The sequence below is a fragment of the Galeopterus variegatus genome, unplaced genomic scaffold (genome assembly GCF_000696425.1).
Source record: "Galeopterus variegatus unplaced genomic scaffold, G_variegatus-3.0.2 Scaffold2957, whole genome shotgun sequence".
NCBI lineage: Eukaryota > Metazoa > Chordata > Mammalia > Dermoptera > Cynocephalidae > Galeopterus > Galeopterus variegatus.
In genome coordinates, this window is record NW_007729068.1 from 96,942 (window position 1) to 118,544 (window position 21,603).

General features: G+C 34.8%; 1 non-coding gene across 1 annotated transcript; it reads left to right on the forward strand.

Moving 5' to 3' along the window:
* The first annotated feature begins 12,413 nt into the window (after nucleotides 1-12,413).
* On the forward strand, nucleotides 12,414-12,487 carry TRNAT-GGU. Its single transcript has one exon. It is a non-coding gene; the product is annotated as a tRNA-Thr (tRNA).
* The last annotated feature ends 9,116 nt before the right edge of the window (nucleotides 12,488-21,603 follow it).

Genomic DNA, 21,603 nt, shown 5'->3' on the forward strand with positions numbered 1-21,603 from the left:
AAATAAATAAATAAATAAATCTAAAACTTTACAAATTTGGGAGTATGGCCTCTTTCTAAGGAAAATTCTTATAAGACATCCTTTCATTATGCCCCCCAAATTCACCTAAGAATCTCTTAGATAATGAATAAATAATTGAAGTTTTACATATTGATTACCTTCCTCATTCAGTTTTTGGAATGCCTTTGGATAGATTTCTATCCTAGTTAGCCTTTTCACCAGTCTGTGACAAACATTAAAAAAATAAATGGTGATATTTGATTTATTTGATTTAGTCTATTTTTCTACCAATTTTCAGTTCAGACAAGAAAGATTTGTTAAGAGGAGAAATGAAAATAATGGCAAAATTAGACTTTCTAATTATTCAGGGGTTTAAATCATCCTTGCTTTTGTGGTCTCTGTCCCGTGACAACAGATAATTGAGAGCTGGCTGTAATTGACATATTAGGGTTTTCTTTTATTTAAGGCAAACAGAAGGACACAGTTAAACATTAGGTTTACTTCTAGGTAATAAGAACACATGGCAGATAGCTATAAAATAGGGTTTTAAAGGGATTTGCTTATTTGGGATAAATACAGTGCTGTAGAAGGAATTTAAAGAAAATTCAAAGCAACCCATGAGTAACAGTCTTATGTTATATGGATTTAGCACAACATGATTTAATTTCCCATAAAGGAGAATTAAACAAAATAGTATAACCTATGATTTCTAAGCATCCTTGTTGATGTTTTAAAAAAAAATAGTTTTCTTTCTTCTGTGAAAGTAATTTTTAAAATCCCTCTATATAATTAAATCTAATCTTTGTTTTATCTTTGAGACATAAAAATATTGTAGGGTGTATATAATATACTGTGTGATGACATATTCCAGGTCAGTGGAACATGAGTCAAAAATTGTCAGTCTTTTTGACATGAACAAATATCATGTACTTTGAGGCTTCACTGTATTAAACTTTGTACAGACATTACAGGGAAGGGTTCTGGCTCCAGACTGCTGCTGCATGATCCTGCACAAGTCACTTAACCTGTCAGTGCCTCAGTTTTCTGTCCTACAAAATGGGCAGGGCTGGCTGGATAGCTCACTTGGTTAGAGTGCAGTGTTATAACACCAAGGTCAAGGGTTCAAATCCCCACACCAGCCAGCCACCCAAAAAAAAAAGAAGAAAATGGGAATGATTACAATATCTACTAATACCTGTAAAATACATAGAGGAATACATAGGACATAATAGCTCACTTGGTTAGAGTGCAGTGTTATAACACCAAGGTCAAGGGTTCAAATCCCCACACCGGCCAGCCACCCAAAAAAAAAAGAAGAAAATGGGAATGATTACAATATCTACTAATACCTGTAAAATACATAGAGGAATACATAGGACATAGTAAATATTCAAAGAGTGTTAGTTATCTTTGCCACCAACAGGATTCCAAATGATAGAAAAGTGAGAATAAATTAAGAGGTAAATAAGTTACCATTTTGTTCTTGTCAGCATTTCATCCCAGTAAGATTCAAGAAAATCCTATTTAGTTACAAATTACTGCTGCTGAGATTGACTGAGTTAGATTTGAGGAATTTAAAATATAGTCAGCATCAAATATTTGTGTTTGCTTTTTTAACAGGCAAATTAAAACATTGGCAAGTGCCTTTTAATTTAATTTTTAATTCTTATCCCTTTGGAGACTATACATAAAATATTCATTTATCTTCAATTTCAGTTTAATATATGCTTGGCAATTAAGAACTCAATGTACTAAGAGATAAATGTATTTAGGTTAAATGTTAGTGCTTTGTTTAAAGCCTACTTTGCAGGAATTGTGTTATATGTTTTGCTCTTTGGAAAGAGATAAAACAAACCCCTAATTTTTAGAGCTTTTGGAAATGCCCATGTGTCCCCCACCCTCTTCAGTAAAAGACATTGACATTAAGAACTCCACCTTAATTTTATGTTCAAACACAAAATGTTAAACACTTAAAAGGCTCACAGCCTACTCTTCGTTCATTGCATTGACATCACTGGTAAGAATAATTCTAAGACTACCTAAAATTGGCCTTTGTCATTGTGAGATACTGGTGATTAGGAACCAGTAATGGAGTTAGCATTTTCAATATTGATGTGTAACATAAGGAGCAGCCCAAGTTTTCTCACTTCCTGTTTATCTCATTTACTTAGCTCTTCCAAAAAAAATTACCCTCTTTATATAAAGGTAGGTTAATCTTAACAAAGTCACACATCTATATAATACAAATATTATATTTGCAGAAGCAGAATGGTATAAAACTAACATTTGTAACAATGATGTGCTTTAGATTTATAAAAATCAATGTTACCTGTAATTTATCTATCAACTTGTTTTCCTGGTATTTCTTTTCATTATAATTTTATTCACTACAATTTGTTAAGTATTTTAGATAATTAAATTACACTATATTTGAACCACCAAAAAACTAAGATGGGGAATTTGTGAACAGAAGCTATGATTTTATTCAAGGCATTTGTCATTTCTGAGAACAAGATGGCTCACATGTCAAATGAGTAGGTGGCTCTGTGAAATAATTTCAGTAGTCCAAGAATCCCAATGAAAGTTTACCTTTCCTGGGTATAATTCTGCACAAATCTTGAAGCATTATCAGTTTCTTTATCCTTAGCCATAATTGTATCACCTCATTGGGATCATATTGGTTATCTCATGCTAGCCAAAAACAGTGATTTAAAGATTTATTTCTTTGCTTAATTTTAAATCAGAATAATATTTATGACTTAATAGTACAACTTGTTTTGTAGGAAACCCCATAGTACAGGAATTTGGTCTGAGAAGCAGGCAGGGCAAATAAGACAATCAAAGGAGCATTTCTTCTGTTGTAAAAAGGTTGAAAAATCTGAAATGGCAATCTAGGCTCCTTCCATCTTTGGAAATCATTATAACTTATTGTTTAATTATCTGGTCATACTTTCTTATCCTAATGCAATCAAGGTTACTTCTTCTAAAAATGTTTATACCTCAAATGGGATATATAAACAGAATTTATCTTCCCTAATAGAGTCATTATTCTGTATGAGGCTATAACATGTAGGTATTATGTGTATAAATTAATGATATTAAATTCATGTGTTGTTCATGAATTGAAGACATATGCATATTTGAATACAGATTATCTAGTCTTGGAAGTTAAACTAACTTCATATGTGCAAGTACTGTGCACTGAATTAAAGCACAATTATTTATTTCATCTGTATAAAACCTCCTCACTTGCAACTTACATTATACCTACACACTCACATTTATTTGATTGATTTAATTAATATCTATGCTTATATAATAGAAATCTTTTTTAATCTTTGCATTAAAAAGTATCCTAAGCACATAAGCTTTTAAAAAAAGTGTTTATTAAGATTATATGAAGTGACAGAAAATGGAACACAATCTAAATTGCCAATGATGGTTAAAAAATACTGAGTGAAATGTTTCCCATATACTTGAAAGTGTTGTTTTTTTTTAATTGATAAATTCTTGTTATAATGTCAAATGAGAAAAAAAATGCCAGGATGCCAGATTGTATATATAACAGAAACACAACTATGTAAAAGAAAATCAAAGAAAAGACATTAATTAAAAAACTACTGGTAATAAAGACACTGATATTTATTATGTCTTGAAGTCAGGATCATAAGGGAATTTCTTATGTTCCCTTCTATTTTTCCATTGTTTCTGTGGTGAACGTATGTTCTTTCATATGTTCTTATGTTGCTTTCATAATTGAAATTAGATGTACTTTTTTAATAAATACAAGCCATCTATTTTAAGAGATGACTAAAATAGTATAATATTTAATAGTTGTATATTGCTAACCATGTTTCTGGCATTGTTTTATGTGTTTAATTTTCAACAACCCAATGAACTAATTTATTATTATCATTTTTTAGCTGAGGAAACCTAGGGACAAAGAGGTTAAGAAACTTACACAGTAGGTTGTAAATCTGGGATTCAAAACTAAGCTATATGGTTTTGTTGTGTGACATACTACTACTATCAAGATGCACAACTGAAGGTATAGACACTATTGAAGCATGACAAAAGTATAGATGCTATTACAGGTACCATGTACCCACCCATGAGTAATGACTTTTTTAAACAATACCATACCATGCTTGTTTAAATCAATATTGCCACCTTAAAATAGATCAATAGGAATATGTCACTTTCAGAGGATGCTGTCATTTTTATTATTTTAATAAGAATATTGCTTACTAAGTTCTTAAAATGAACAGGGCAGATATAAATCTAACAAAATATGTACAATATCTATATGAGGAAAACTACAAAATTCTGATGCAAGAAATCAAAGAATAACTAAATAAATGGAGAGATATCCCATGTTCATAGATAGGAAGACTCAATTGATACTGTCAAGATGTCAGTTCTTTCCGAATTGATCTGTAGATTCAACACAAGCCCAATTCCAGCAAGTTATTTTGTGGATATCAACAAGCTGATTCTACAGTTTATATGCAGAGACAGAAGACCAAAAATAGCCAACATAATGTTAAAGGAGAAGAACAAAGTGGGAGGAATAAAACTATCTACTTCAAGACTTATTATAAACCTACAGTGCTAAAGACAGCACAGTACGAGTGAAAGAATAGAGAGATAAGTCAGTGAAATGGAATAGAAAGCCCAGAAGTACACCCACTCCACAAGTATAGTCAACTGATCATCCATAAAGGAACAATGGAGAAAAGAAAGTCTTTTCAGCAAATGGAGCTGGGTCAACTGGACATCCACATGCACACAAAAAAAAAAAAAAAAAAAAAAAAAAAAAAAAAAAAAGAATCTCAACACAGACCTTACACCCTTCACAAAAATTAACTCAAAATGAATCATAGACCTCAATGTAAAACACAAAACTACAAAACTCCTAGAAGATAACGTAGAAGAAAATCTAAATGACCTTAGTTATGGTGATGACTTTTTAGATAAAATACCAAAGGTGTAATTCATAAAAGAAAAGTTAATTAGCTGGACTTAATGAAAATTAAAACTTTTTTCTCCAGGAAAGACACTGTCAACAGAATGAGAATACAAGTCACAGTCTGGAAGAAAATATTTGCAAAAGACACATCTGATAAATGACTGTTATCCAAAATATACAAAGAACTCTTAAATTCAACAATGAAAGAAGAATACCCAATTAAAAAATGGGCAAAAGATCCAGCGATTGTGCTCCTTGATGTTTGTACAAATGAGCTGAAAACTTATGTCTACATAAAAAAACTGCACATAGAAATTTATAGCAGCTTTATTCATAAATGCCAAAATTTGTAGGCAACCAAGATGTTCTTCAGTAGATTAATGGAAAACTGTAGTACATTTAGACAATGGAATATTATTCAGCACCAAAGAGAAATAAGCTATCAAGCCATGAAAAGACATAAGAAAACTTTAATATATATAAACATGTGGAAGAAGCCAATCTGTAAAGGCTACAAACACCAGATGGTACCCCATAAGCATGTACAATTACAAGTACACTGTATTAATTAAAATAAATTAATTGAAAATCAAAAAGAAAAAAGAATCTTAATCTTAATGTAAACCATGGACTTTGGGTGATAATGACCTGTCAATGTAGGTTCATGGACTGTAGCAAATGTACCACTCTGGTGTGGATGTCAACAGTGGGATAGTCTGTGCGTGTGTGGCATAGGTGTACATGGGCACTCTCTGTACTTTCCTCTCAGCTTTGCTGTGTACCTAAAACTGCTCAAAAAATAATGTCTATTTTTTAAGAAATGAGCAGGGAAGTATACTATGATCACCACATATTTATCTCATTTAATTTCTACAACAATGATATTAGTAGGAACTATTCTTTTCCCACATTACTGTTGCGATCATTAAAACACGAAAAGTTTATAGACCCAAGGTCATTAGACTCCAGTGTGCATACCTGTCATCATCACAAATTTAAAACATTTTGAAAACTTCCTTGAAAGTCTACAACGGATTCTTTTTGCATATCATCAACAAAAGCAAACTATTCACCTGTAAGGACAATATTATCTTCTTTTTAATTATAAGATGCTATTTGAAGAAAAACCTGGTAGTAAAGCTGGGTGATAAAGCTGGATATTTCTATTATGAATAAAAACCAATGTGTTTAAGTGGAATCACCAACTTATGATCCTTGGGCCAAATTTGGCCACTGCGTATTTTGTGTTTAGCCCACCCTAATATTGGCAGGATATTTCACGTACAATTCCATATATCAGGTTCACTTGAAAAACTGTGCTCAAATGCTCATGTAGCATCGATGAGCTAAAAATGGGTCGTAGCTCAAAGTAGCACTGGTCTCTTCAGCCTCATGGTCCCCACCATCTCCCATTTTCTCCCTGCCACTTAGGCCAAGTGTCAGCCACTCTTTAGCACTTGTGATGTTATTTTTTGTCTGGTAGAACTGAGGGATTTTTTTCTTATATCCATGTCTTTATGGGAAACAGAAGATAAGGGAAGAGGGACCATGTTTCATGAAAAATGGGAAAGTACATTTGTCTGTGGAAATGTTGAATTTCCTATGTATTTAAAATGCCAGTGAATCAAGTCTACGTCAAGGGCCGGCCCGGTGGCGCACTGGAGAGTGCGCCGCTTGGGGGCGCGGCGGCGCTCCCGCCGAGGGTTCGGATCCCATGTGGAGACCAGTTCCCGCTCGCTGGCTGAGCGCAGTGCAGGCGCAACACCAACGGTTGCGATCCCGTTACTGGTCAGTAAAAAAGACAAAAAGGAAAAAAATAAAAACCAAATTCTCAAAAAGCAAAAGGAGATAGCATGCACAAGGAATTACAAACAAGTTACTGCTGAACCACCATGCAATACAGTTTTTAAAAAATCTAAATATAATGGCACTGAAAACCAGAATTTGACAAATTTTACAAACTCTTATGCAAACATTCTATACATGTTTGGAAGTACCTATATTTGAGAATATGTGATTTCTATTGTGAACTGAAGACAACATTTATAAAATATTTCTGTCACATCAAAATTTAAGCGTCACTTAAAATTAAAAGATGCTTTATAAGAGAATACACAAAACCTAATGTTGACACCACAAAACAAACAAACAAAAAAATATTTTTGGATTCAAACAAAGGAGTAAGTAGTTATAAAAGGAAATTGTACTTATTAAGCTTATATAATATTTAATGTATTTGCTTAGATTTTAACTATAAATTAAATAAAATTGTTAATGCTATTCTTATAATATACAATAAAAATAAACTTAGATTTCATTTCTGGTGGTTGATTTTCTCCATCCATCCAATTTTACTCATTTACATTGTCTGGCTGGCCAACTCTAAAGAAATGAGACATGACAGTCTTTGACAAAGGGTTTTATTATAACTGAAAAAACATACAGCCTACTAGTTTAACTGCTTAGAAAAGGATGACACAAATTTGCCTATAATTTATTATAATTTTAATGTGCCTTTATTTTATAATCATATCTTTGAAATTGTAAAATTAGTGTCATTGTTAAAATTATCAGAAAATTTGGGAAAGACAAAAAATAAGATTTTTTAATTTCAAACTTTTAAAAAATGAATACTGTTCAGTTTACCTTCATCTATTAACAATAATAATTAGAAGGGTGATAATGTATAAATAGAGTTATAAATGTGTTACTGAACTACAGCATGTCAGTACTAAACACCAAATATGAAGGCACTAAAAAACAGAATTTTACACATATCTCAGAACTGTAATTATGTTTGCAAAGATTCTATCCAAGTTTGGAAGTAGAATTTTTTTTTTCCATTATGAAAAAAAAGGTTTGATTCCCTTCCAAAGGTAGCATTATATTCTCATTTAAAAAATGGATTTGATCTGTGGTTCCAGTTGGTCTCAAAATTCATAAGTATATATTTCTCTTACATTGACAATTAATGCTAAAGTCTATTTAAAATTGTAAGAACAACATTCTTTTCTGTCTGAGGAAATTCTTTCATATATAAACAATATCTCAATTATCAAGGTTATGATGAATTATATTGTAAAAGGTAACATTATCCATGTCTGCTGAAGATAAACTAAATTAAATGGACAAATAGATTAGATATAAAGAAGGATATTAAGAGATTATGGAATTGCTTCCCTCAAGATCTTTATAAACAGTCCAGATACCCATCTGCCTACAATAGTTTAGGTAAAGTTTGCCTGAAGCCAGCGGGATGATGCGGAAAGATAACCTCCAGAGGTTTCCTGCAACCATATTTTTTTCTAAGATTTCACTCTATTGCCCTCTAACTGTACTGGCCTCTTCTCAGTTTTCTGATGAAGATTCTAGGCAGCATAGATTTTTTTTCTGAATGTTAACACTTCAATTTTTAGTTTATATTTTTCAATGAGAAAGAAAAGTAGCCAAAAGAGAGGTATTACCGAAGTGCAGATTTCGTGTAAGAAAATTAAGTGCATTCAATCTAGGTGAACATTATTAAAAGTCAGAATTGCCAGGATAAAATTTTTAAAACCCTACTGCACCCTTTATTACAGCATCACTGCCAAATAACCAAATGATTTAGAATATCCAAGAGAATTCTAAAATTTTCACCATATAAAAAGCATAAACTCCCTTAGTGCTAAAAAGGGAGTTAAAATTTATGTCCCATCAAAAACAAGCAAACAAACAAACAAACAAACAAAAAAACAGATTTATTGGATAGCCCTAAGTAATAACAGAATTCAGTCAGGGTGACCTCCTCATAAAGCCATAAGGTAAAGCACCTCCAAACGTCAGAGGTGGGACAGAAACCAGCAAGTGAAGGGCGCCCCCTGGAGTAGGGCAGGTAAAACTGGCAGGAACATTTGTGGCTGCCCTGGAAAAAGGTTTCTTCAAGGCCCACTCCTTTCACAACTGTTTTCATGTTAATTTATTATGTAAAAAATTGGTTTTCATAAGTGCTGATTATTTAATGTAGCAATTTTATCAGTAGTTCAATATATAACAAAATTCCAAAAGGTTAAGTTTTTTTATAACACATTTTCAAATTTGGCCAATACCTTTTTTCTATTAGTCGTTCATTCACTGGAATTTCGATTCTTAATTACCTGTGGCATTGATACTATTTTTAACTGGGTTATATCCCTAAAATTTTGACATTTTACAAGTATTCCGGCAGTCTTCCTAGCTTCACAAGCAGGAGGAGAAACCTCTATCTCCATAACATATGTAAGAATAGCTTACATAGTTAACTTTTGCACGAAGTATTACCAAGTATATGATAATTTTTTGACAGTCTGGAATGGTTTGCTAGTTGTTTAGAATATAATGGTAAATGTTTAGGATTGAGGTTTCCTATAGTCAAGTTTGTATATTCAGTAAAAAGTTGATCAGCAGAGATCACAAGAGAGCCCAACTCAACTACTTAGCAGGTATTACAAGAAAGACCACTGAAAGCACATGGGTTATTCAATGAATTTCTCGTAGCAAAAACACTGTGAAGCCCGTGTGACCTATAGTGGTAAATCACTTGAATATCACATATGTGCAACATTATTCAGTGAAGGGGCAGGAGAGAAGACACATTCCAGAGGAAAAAATATCCGATTGCCTTTCCATAATTCAGATGCCCTAAGTTTACTTAACTTGAAAAAAATTGTGCTAACTTTGTGGCAGACACCTGAAAAAATGATGGCTGGGAAAAAATGTGTAGAAATCATGACCTCAAGAAGGCATGATATTGTTTTTTAAAACTGTTACAATTTTCCATATGCTTTTCATTCATCAGAAGCAGCAAACATTTGCATTTCACAAAATAAATGTATATGGCTCATGATACAATCTACACATTATCATATTATAACTATATGTAACATGTAATAGAAGATGGACTGCGTGCTTTTACTAAATTGTTTGTAATATTCATTAAAAATAAAGCAGAATATTTGGGTTTTATATAAGTGCCCCTAACTGCAGTTTATTAATAAAGTAATTAATTTTAGATAAATATCTCTTTTATTATAATGCTTATAATAATTTTTAAAATTCCAGTTTTAAGATGAATGCCATTATAATGCGCATGACTAAATTTTATTTTAATAAAGACAAGAGAAAGAGATGCCTACAGTAATTTATATACAGCTGCAGAAAAGGCTTACAAAGCTAGACCTACTTACTGCTTGTTTCTCTTACAATTACTTCTTAGTCATTGAATGAGAAGAAACATTTTTCTCATCTCTGATCCAATCCAATAAAAGATCAGTTATCTTTGTTTGAGTTTTATACTTTTTTTATATGATATGGAGTATATTTAGATGACTCATTGTAGTTATTTTACTGTTTTCCTTTAATGCATACATCACTTTCTGCAAAGAAATGAATAAATTAACATGTTCCTGGCCACTACTCATAGGGGAAAAAAAAACTCAAGCATAGTATTTAAATCACTAGATCACTAGTCCTGTTTAATATGAATTAAATACATAAAATCCATCAGTGCCTCTGCAATTTTGCCCAAAACATTTGAAAACCACAAATAAAACAAATGCAATGTTAGTTTGGTTTGTGGAAGATGCTCTTTTCCTTCATGTTTCAAAAAGATATAAAGCTTGAATCAAGTGATAAAAAAATAGTTTAAATTTAAGACTTACAATAAGTCTGTTTAGTAAAGTTTAAAACTGGCAGGAGACGTAGCCATTTTATTTTTTCATTTTCTGTTAAAGATTTCTTTGTAGTACGTGAAAAAGGTGTGTACATGCTAAGAAACATGCAGTTTATAGTACTCATTTCAAAACAGTCTGCATTTGAAAACAATGTCTGGCACAAGAAATCAGCGAAGACATAGGAAAAATATTAAAATCTCTGTGGGAGTGACAGCAAAAAATGGAGAGAGACAGATTCCTCTATCTGATCCTTTATGATTCTTTTCTGGTTATTGAGTATATAAATTTCAATCCCCTAGTACAACTGAAGGGGGAAAACATGATTATCGTATCACTCAAAGCTTCACAAGTTTAAATTCACTTCTGATATAAATTCACTCTATGTAAAGTGACTTTTAATATTTTGTTCCTTAACATAAGTATTAAATTTTGTATGATTAAAAATTTACTTTCTCTTTCTTCCTTGATTTAAATTTTTATTTGCTATTATTCCCACTCCTAACCCATCTTGTCAAAAATATTTTTTTGTACATTAGCAAGGAAAGTTTTAAAGTAAAAGGTAGTGTTATTATTTAAGCATATGACCAAACTGTTGTATAAACAATAAAGGTGTTTGAATACTAGTTATTTACAAAAGTGAAAACATATACTTATAGTTTGACACTCATTTAGCATTTACTTGGTATATATCAGTTTGTAATACTGTTTTTTAAAGTGAATAGTTCCCTTATTTGTCCAGAAAGCATTGTGGGAAAAGTATTTTCACTTGTTCTTACTAGGTTTAAAACATTTAAGAAATACATACTTTTAGAAAACCTTACCAATTCTGTAACACACATTTAAAAATTCAAGCTGAGAAAAATACTAATCTATATAAATATACCGTAGGCAACACAGAATGTGCGTTCCTTGGAGCAAAGAAAAGTGAGATCTGGGAATTGTTGCGGATTTCAGTTATCCTGATACCGATTATCTGAGCATACCTAGTGTCCGCGTGCCTTCTTGCTGTCTTTATCTGTAAAATACCACTTTTCTCCACCCAAACGATACACAGTTTACTTCCCTGAAGACATCTCTGCTCCTACCAAGCTATTTTATTTTACAACCCCCAGCCAGAAATAATGTTCCTCACTTCCAGTCTAAGTTCCTATGTTTCTCACTGAGGGTATTATACCACCATTACATTGTGGTAGAAAAGAGTTGGGTAAAGAATACTTGGTTCAATTTTTTAAATTTGTTTGTGTGCTTATTAAAGAAATATCTGACATAATTTTACTTAATTTGTTGAATTTCAATTTCCTTCCTTTAAATGTTCATACAAAAGAATTATGCTTAAAAAAAAAAAAAGCAAGAATGTTACCTATATTTGGATTCTAGAAAATCTGTTATAGCCAAAATAATGCTTATCTGACTCTCAGAAAGATGGCTACAAATTATTTTTAAATGAAAATTATTGATTTGCGTTATTAGAAGATTCAAGAAAATTAATTTAATCTCAAATAAAAATAATGAATGTCAATAACCAGAAAGAAAATATAATATAAAATTCAGTAGGTTTCTCATGTAGTATTATGGTGTATACCTATATTATATTTATATATATATATTTTTATACTTACTGTTTATTCATATAGTATTATAGCTAGTTAGAAAACTTTAAAGATCTTATCTACAATAAAAATTAAAAAACAAAAAAATGCTCAGTAATAAACTTAACAAGAAATGTATAGTATCTATAGAAATACTATTACAGGGCTGGCCAGTTAGCTCAGTTGGTTAGAGCATGATACTGGTAACACCAAGGTTCAGGGTTCGATCCCCATACTGGCCAGTTGCCTAAATAAATAAATAATACTACTAATTTTACTGTGGAATCTTAAGTAAAATTTAGAAAATTGATCACATGGGCCGAGCCCGTGGTGCACTCGGGAGAGTGCGGCGCTCGGCAGCGCACCGCGGGTTGGGATCCTATATAGGGATGACCGGTGCGTTCACAGTGCTCACTGGCTGAGCACAGTGCGGCTGGTCTCAAAAAGGACAAAAAAAAAAAAAAAAGAAAGAAAAGAAAAGAAAATTGATCACATTATAGGTGGCTGAAGTTATTCTTTTTCTTCTCCCTCTCTCGTCTTCCAAATCAAATCAATCAAGTTCTTTGTCATCACGTCTCTATGTCTTTCAAATTTGCCTACTTTCCTCTTTCTTATTAAACTACCTTCATTCAGGCGACAATGGTCTCTTATCTGGGTTAATACTACCACCTCCTAACTGGTTTCTGTTCTTCCAATCTTATCCCCATCCAATCTCTTCTTCGCGCAGGAGCCGCAGAGATCTTTCTAAATGCACCCCTAATTATGTCAAGCACGCCCTTGCACCTCTCCTCAAATCCTTAAAACCCTTCAATGACTTTCCATCCCTCTTGGAATATTGTCTGAATTCCTTTTGTGTGCTTACTGGATATTTTATGATTGGACTTCTTCTCACCTTTCTAGTCTCTTTTCTACTCCCTTACTTCCCTACAGTTTTCCATACTTTGTCTTTATGTATATATGATTCATAAACAATGTATACTTAGTGTATTTAAAATTTCCTGTCAATGGTAGCATATTCCTACTTTTTTGCAACTTACCTTTTTTTAGATTTACTTCTTAACTTATGTAGATCTAGTTACTTAAGTAGTTACTGCTCAACAATCCATTGTTTAAATAAACCAGTTGATTTATTTACACTTTTACTGCAATATCTTTGTGTCTCTAATAATTGGCATAAGGTTGCTATTCAAAGCATGTTTATATGCATGAAGAACTTAAGCTAAACGAAGTAGTCAACAAAGTTAAATATCATAGAGATTAAAGGATCAGGTTTAGAAAAAGTAAAGTGCTATATTTGAGAGGTTTTACATTTGAATCTAACTTTTCCATTTAAAAAGGTTTGAAAGAAAATATAATATGAATAAAACTAGTTTCACAAACTTGTTATTTCTCCTCCATTCTGAGCAATTGATTCCTAAACAACCTTCTGTATTGCACTTAGATGTCACTAAGAAATCTCTAACAACGTCATGAAATACAAACGAAATTAATTCAAACCTATATTATAATAAAAGTTTGCCAAATAGCACACTTAGAGAGAGATGGAAGATATTTTTGTAAACCCAAACACACAATAAAATATGGAACAACTTCAAATATTGGAAAATCTTTATTTTTAAAATATAAACACATTTCCTTCATTATTTATTAATGGAGATAGATTGGTCAATAATCACAAAGAATGTGAGGATAAAGTACTTTGGGAAATGCTCTCATTAGCTATTTTTCTAATCCTTTCACACAAGCAGTTCTATAACTTCAACTACCTTTAACTCCTCATTTATTTACTCTTTACAAGTTTACCACTTAAGCACAAAGAAATGCAAACACAGACCACATTAGGCAAAAAATAAAGGATGCTTCTTTATCATCCAAAATAGAAGTTATTGGTGCCTATAAAATTACAATTAAGTGGTAGACAATTTTTAATAAATATAATAAAAACCATTAACAACAAAGGGAAAATAGGAAAACAGTCACAACAAAAGACTTCTAGTATATTTATTTATTGAAGATATATTAAAGTAATGAAAAATTAGTGACATCTGACATGTTTCAGGTGGCAGTCTGGTAAACTTTTGTTTTACCAGAGTTTGTTGATAGCGTCCATCAAAACTTCTGCGTTTTATTCATGTGTTAAACTATCACTATTGACAATTAGCACCGACTAATTCCAGATCTGTTGATTTAAGAACTCATTTCATTTACTTAGATTTACTTGACTTTATTTACAGGAAGACCTTTGAAAACCAAACACTTAATCACATGCCTAGATCTAAGAAAGGCTTGAAAAGGTAGGTCCTGCACATGATTAAGGGAGAACAAAAAAATCCCAGCATTCAGTGCATTGCGGATAGCTATTGAGTAAAAGAATAGATAGATGGATAGACAAACATACAGACAGAGAGATAAACAGACAGATGATATATACGTAGATATGAATACATAGGTAAATACATAGATAGACAGGTAAACGGAGGAAATCATCTCCTTCTAAATCAAGTTTCTCCATTGTTCCATACTTATTTTGTGTAAAGGAATTCCCCAACATATCACGGAGCCCATTATTCAACAATCAGTATAAAAATATAGCACAAATCTAAATTGTAATTTTTTTTGATAATTCAGCATATTAAATTATTAGTTTGTCTTTGTCTCTACTGCTTCTAGTATTGCAAATAATTGACAATAGATTTACTTGTTTTATGACTCCAGAATTCCATTATTTTATGCCTTCTTTCTGGAGTCCATTTAACACAAACACAATACAAGCAATTTGTGTTAAAACACCAAAAACCCCTCTAACATATATCACTGCTTCTTTAGGTAGTTTTCTGATATATGCAGATAGATTATCAGGCCAGTTTTGACTTATATTCCCAAGATATTTTAGCAATCCAGATTAAAATCAAGTAGGAATTATCAGCCAGGTATTTTGACATCAGAGCATGATAATTTCTGAAATTAAATTTGGAGATGCAGAATGACCTGGCAAAACTCAAGGCAAATTCAAATGCATTGAGCTACCGCCTAGTACTAGCTGTCAGAGAACACCTGAAAAGTATTTTGACATCAGAGCATGATAATTTCTGAAATTAAATTTGGAGATGCAGAATGACCTGGGGGAGGGGAAGATGATTGAGAACAGCCTTGAAACTCAAAGCAAATTCAAATGCATTGAGCTACCGCCTAGTACTAGCTGTCAAAGAACACCTGAAATAAATTTCTGCAAAATTATTTTTTCTTTCATTGAACTTGGGTTTCACCTGTCTTTCTTCGATTTCAGTTTATTTGAACTGTATACATTTTATCAAAAATTGAGGGGTTATATTTAGTGTACAATTATCTATTCAGTAAAAAGATACCCCACTAAATCTGCAAACACATTTTAATTCAGTAGAACATCTTGATTGTTATTTCAAAACAAGAAATTGAGATTATCCGGGTCATCCTGTCACCTTCCTCTTTCTACAAATTTTCCTCCTGACTGCCAGTCTCATGAATTGGTGGAGGGGGCTTTCTTCATCCACTTGTGCACTTGACCCTATTTCCACATCTCCAAGAACATCCTCTACCATGTATTCATTCCAACTCTTCTATCTTCAACCTCTTTCATTCTATAGTAACATCCTTCAAAATTTTTAAGCTTCTCTCCTGCTTAAAAAAAAAAATGATGATAGATAGGTAGATGATTATTTTAAAAAGAAATATTCTTCCCTTAACCTGATATACTTTTAACTGCTATTCAATATTTAATATTGTCTCTATTTTGTCTTTATTTAATGTTCTTAAAATGTTAGTTTACACTGGATAATGATTCTCTCTCTGTAAATCAGTTTTTTTCCTTTTCCTTCAAATGAAATTATCCTGACAAAAATTACTCATAACACTCATAGAACAAAATCTTATACATAGTTTTCTATCTAAATATATACCAGCAATCTTGGCCTATCTCTCCTCTGAACTTCAAGGTTATATATCACAATTATCTATCAAACATACAGCAATTGAAAACTAACTCACTCTAACACCGAACTTAGCAAGTTTTTCTTAAAACTTGTTTTTTTACCTCTCCTCTTTCTCCCAATTATTCTTCAAATCTTTTGAGTCTAGTGTCAGGGAAAATTTGATTCCCTGGCTTAGAGATTGGTTGATATGGGAGCAAGGAAGGGAGGTTGAAGTTAGTAAGATGGGGGGGGGGGGGGGGGAATACACATCAGTGTTCCTTCACCCCGACCGTGCATCACTATTAGCTACGGAGCTTTCAGAAAATACTGATGCCCAAGACACCACCGCCTCGTATTCTGATGTAATGTTTCTGCAGTATCCTATGTGCTGGACACCATGCTGCTCACCTGGAGTAAAATGTTGAGCAGGCCACGTATGGTCTCTGTCCTCACAAAGTTTTTAGTGCAAACAATTAAGTAAGCAATTGCTCTTAACAATAATAAGCAGTGTGATAGAAAATACATGGATGGCTGTCACAGCACAAGCTGGCTACATTACTCAGTAACTTCTGAAAGGAGACTCATAGGAATTGATCATGCAAAGGTGACAGGGTTCCCAGGGCAGAAGGAACAGTATGTGCAAAGCTTTGAGGCTTTGAGAGGGGGTTACAGGCAATGAAAGAAATGAAAGAAATTCAGTATACCTGAAATTTACGTCCAAGTTGAAAGAAAGGGGTTAGAGATGAAATTGGAAATGAAAGCAAGGACCATATCACAGAGGTTTTTGAATCGCTGGAGAAATCCACTAAGAACTTCTAATTAGGAGCAAAGGTGTTAATTGAGGGTTGACAGCTGATCAGGTCATAGCCTTGATGAACATGGTGGTAGGGAGAACCTGCAAGGGGATTATAAAATGTTGCAATAGGAGAAAAAAACATTATGTTTTATATTTAAAAAAGGTTATATATCACAATTATCTATCAAACATACAGCAATTGAAAACTAACTCACTCTAACACTGAACTTAGCAAGTTTTTCTTAAAACTTGTTTTTTCACCTCTCCCCTTTTTCCCAATTATTCTTCAAATCTTTTGAGTCTAGTGTCAGGGAAAATTTGATTCCCTGGCTTAGAGATTGGTTGATATGGGAGCAAGGAAGGGAGGTTGAAGTTAGTAAGATGGGGGAGGGGAATACACATCAGTGTTCCTTCACCCCGACCGTGCATCACCATTAGCTGCGGAGCTTTCAGAAAATACTGATGCCCAAGACACCACCACCTCGTATTCTGATGTAATGTTTCTGCAGTATCCACTATGTGCTGGACACCATGCTGCTCACCTGGAGTAAAATGTTGAGCAGGCCACGTATGGTCTCTGTCCTCACAAAGTTTTTAGTGCAAACAATTAAGTAAGCAATTGCTCTTAACAATAATAAGCAGTGTGATAGAAAATACATGGATGGCTGTCACAGCACAAGCTGGCTACGTTACTCAGTAACTTCTGAAAGGAGACTCATAGGAATTTATCATGCAAACGTGACAGGGTTCCCAGGGCAGAAGGAACAGTATGTGCAAAGCTTTGAGGCTTTGAGAGGGAGTTACAGGCAATGAAAGAAATGAAAGAAATTCAGTATACCTGAAATTTATGTCCAAGTTGAAAGAAAGGGGTTAGAGATGAAATTGGAAATGAAAGCAAGGACCATATCACAGAGGTTTTTGAATCGCTAGAAAAATCCACTAAGAACTTCTAATTAGGAGCAAAGGTGTTAATTGAGGGTTGACGGCTGATCAGGTCATAGCCTTGATGAACATGGTGGTAGGGAGAACCTGCAAGGGGATTATAAAATGTTGCAATAGGAGAAAAAACATTATGTTTTATATTTAAAACGCCTTTTTCAAAATTTCCATTTTTGTGTTAGGTCAGAAATATCCATGCTATAATCTACAAAATATTTAGCCCAGAATCGTGACCTCAATAAATTCTCCTAAAAGTCACCACCACAGAAACCACCAATGCTTCATATACACATCCAAACATGAAGTCCTCTGTAATTTTCTTTCTAAATATCTCTAAAATCTGTCTTCTTTTCTTGCTTTTACTATGTGTGTGGTTTTGGTAGGCATAATATCACTTTCCCCCAAAAAATGCTCACATCCTAAACCTGACAGAATATAATGTGTTATCTGGCATGGCAAAAAGGACTTTGCAAATATGATTAGTGTTAAGGATGTTGAGATGAAGACATCATCTTGGATTATCCAGGTAGGCCCAGTTTAATGACATGAGTCCTTAAATGTGGAGAACCTCTTCCAGCTGTGCTCAGAGAAAGAGGTGTGATGAGGAAAGCAGGCTAGAGAGATGCTACATTGCAGCTGTGAGGGTGGAGGAAGGAGGCCATGACAGCCTCTAAAAGCTGAAAAAATAGATTTCCTTCTGGAGCTTCCAGAAAGGGATACAGGCTGCCAACATCTTGATTTTTTTTTTTAAGTAGCAGAATTTATTTTTTAGAGAAGTTTTCAGTTTACAGTAAATTCAGCAAATAATGTAGAGGGTTCCCATAGGTCCCACCCTCTGTCCCCTCCCCAGTTTCCCCTATTATTAACATCTTGCGTTAGTGTGGTACATTTGTTATAATTAATGAACCAATATCGATACCATATTATTAACTAAAGTTTATATTAGGGTTCACTCTCTGCAATGTACAGTTCTATGGGTTTTCACAAGTTTATAATGTCATATATTCACTATTAAAGTATCATAAAGAATAGTTTCACTACCCTAGAATTCCCTGTGCTCCACCTATTCAAACTACCCCTCTTCCCATTGAAAACCTGGCAAAAACTAACTTTTTTATTGTCTTTACAGTTTTGCCTTTTCTAGAATGTCATATAGTTGGAACCACACAGTCTTTTCCAACTGGCTTCTTTCACCAAGCAGTATTCATTAAAAATTCTTCCATGTCTTGTCATGGCTTAATAGATCATTTCTTTTTATTGCTAAATAGTATTCCATTTTGTGGGTATGCCATAACTTGTTTACCTGTTTACCTTTTTTTTTTTGTCTTTTTTTGAGACCGGCCACACCGCGCTCAGCCAGTGAGCGCTGTGAGCGCACCGGTCATCCCTATATAGGATCTGAACCCGCAGCGGAAGCGCTGCTGCGCTCCCAGTGCCACACTCTCCTGAGTGCGCCACGGGCTCGGCCCCCTGTTTACCTTTTGAAAGACATCTTGGTTGCTCCCAGTTTTTAGTAATAATGAATAGACCTGCTATGAACATCTATGTGCAATTTTTTGTGTGGATAGTTCAACTCATTTGGGCAAAAATCTAGGAGCACATTGTTGAATCTTATAAGACTATGTCTTGGGATATACTTGCACAATCCAGAAAAAGAAAAATATTTAGAAAATGTAAGCCAGGGTGTTCAGAGAGGTCCCAGTTTGATACTCAGTTCCCTGGGATTTGGGGGAGTTCAAGCCCATTTGAGTGGATTCTGGAGCTCGAAGCACATCTGTACCCTGGGTTGAAAATGTCAAGAGGAGGAGGAAGATCACAACCCAAAATGCTCCAGAACATCCTGAGTTATTCTGAGCAAAGAATGTCATCCTGTTCAAATATACATTTTCTTAAATCTTGTCTACAAAGAGCTTACAGAGCATCCAGATGGAACATAAACAGTACATGGTTCCCTCCGTCCCCCACTGATTTCTAAGAATTTAGCCCCATCCTCAATAGAAATCAGAAATTCACATTTTCAGAGAAAGTAGAGAAGATGGTGGAATAGACGGTCCCCAGCATCACTCTCTCCCACAAATCAACCATTTACCACTATAAAAAAACAACAACACCCAAACTGGGGCCACTAGAGCTCAGAGGAAGAGGACGGGAGACCTACAGAGTGCATGAAGGTGGGAGAAGCCACAATGAGAGAAAGAAAGGACCGCTCTGGCCATTTTGTGCCACAGCTTCTTTAAGGTTGGAGCTGCTGAGTGTACAGAACAGGAGCCGGTAAAAGCCACAGCTGTGCCCTTCAGATGAAGTTGCTTGGAGGCAGCAGGGGAGAAGAGGGCCTTGGTGACCTCCAGGCCAGCAAGACCAGTAACAGGGCTCCTGTGGACCCACATCGGAGCGAGCAGCCACAACAACTGAAGAAAAAGAGCCACTCAGAGGCCAGTGAGTCATCACAAGGGATAAGCACACAGCCTGTCCCATGGGAAGTGTTTGTGGCATGGGCAGTGGAGGAGACAGGCCTACCAGGGGAACACTGGGGCACAGCAAGGACAGCTTACCAGCACCCCAGTCAGTGCAGGACCACTCAGAGGAGACTGGTCAGAAATATAGAATTGCGTGGGGTGCCGTTTGATGAAAAGACTCAGGCCCAAATCAGAGTTTCTATACAACCCAGGTCCACCAGGTCTCTGGAGAGCAGGAAGTACCTATAAGGTCAACCATTAGAACCTGAGTTGCACAAAAAGCCTTCCCTAGGGAATCAGCAGCAAAGCAGCAATTTAGCGCAACCACAGAGCTCAAGAACTGTTCCCCACAGCATGTTCTCCCATTTAGAAGTAAGCAAAGGACAAAAAGTTAGTTCTGGCCCAGGCACACCATCAGTGCCTCAGGGCCCACCTGGGCACCTGAGGTATGGAGCCAGGGACTGGCCCCCACACACACACACAACCAGGCACACCACCAGTGCCATGGGGCTTGACCAGGGACCTGAGGCTTGGAGCTGGGGACCATCCCCCACTTCACAACCAGGCACACCTCCAGCACCTCAGGTCCTGCCTGGGGTCCCAAGGCATTGATCCAAGTTAGGACCCCTCCTTCCCTCAACCAGGCACACCACCAGCACCTTGGGGCCTGTCCGAGGACCTGAGGCATGGAACTGGGGACCAGACAGCCCCCCAACCAGGCACACCACCAGTGCCATCACCTCCATGTGAGTGGCCCACCACAGCCACCACAATAACTACAGCTGCTGAGAAAGCAGCTAGATGCCACAACTACCATGCAGATGGTCCACCAGCCACTGGAGTGCATTGACACAAGGAAAGTCACCAGCAGAGACCAAAGAAAAGAAGAGGATGTCTCTCTCCACAAAGCCCATTCCAGAGTGACAGAAGAAGCATCTGCTCTATGATAATATTGGGGGACCTGAACACATCTCTCAGCATTGGACAGGTCATCTAGGCAACAAATCAACAGAGTAACCACCATTACTCTTTCAGAAGGAGAGAAGAAATCTAGAGTTATCGGGGGGAGAAGGGGGAGGGAGAGGGGGAGAGATTGGACAAGGGGCATAAAGAATAAGTATAATTTGTAACGATATATGCTAGTAATATTGATTTGATCAGCATACGTCAGCATTGAATCCCAAAAATATGTATAATCAATTATGATTCAATTTTTTAAA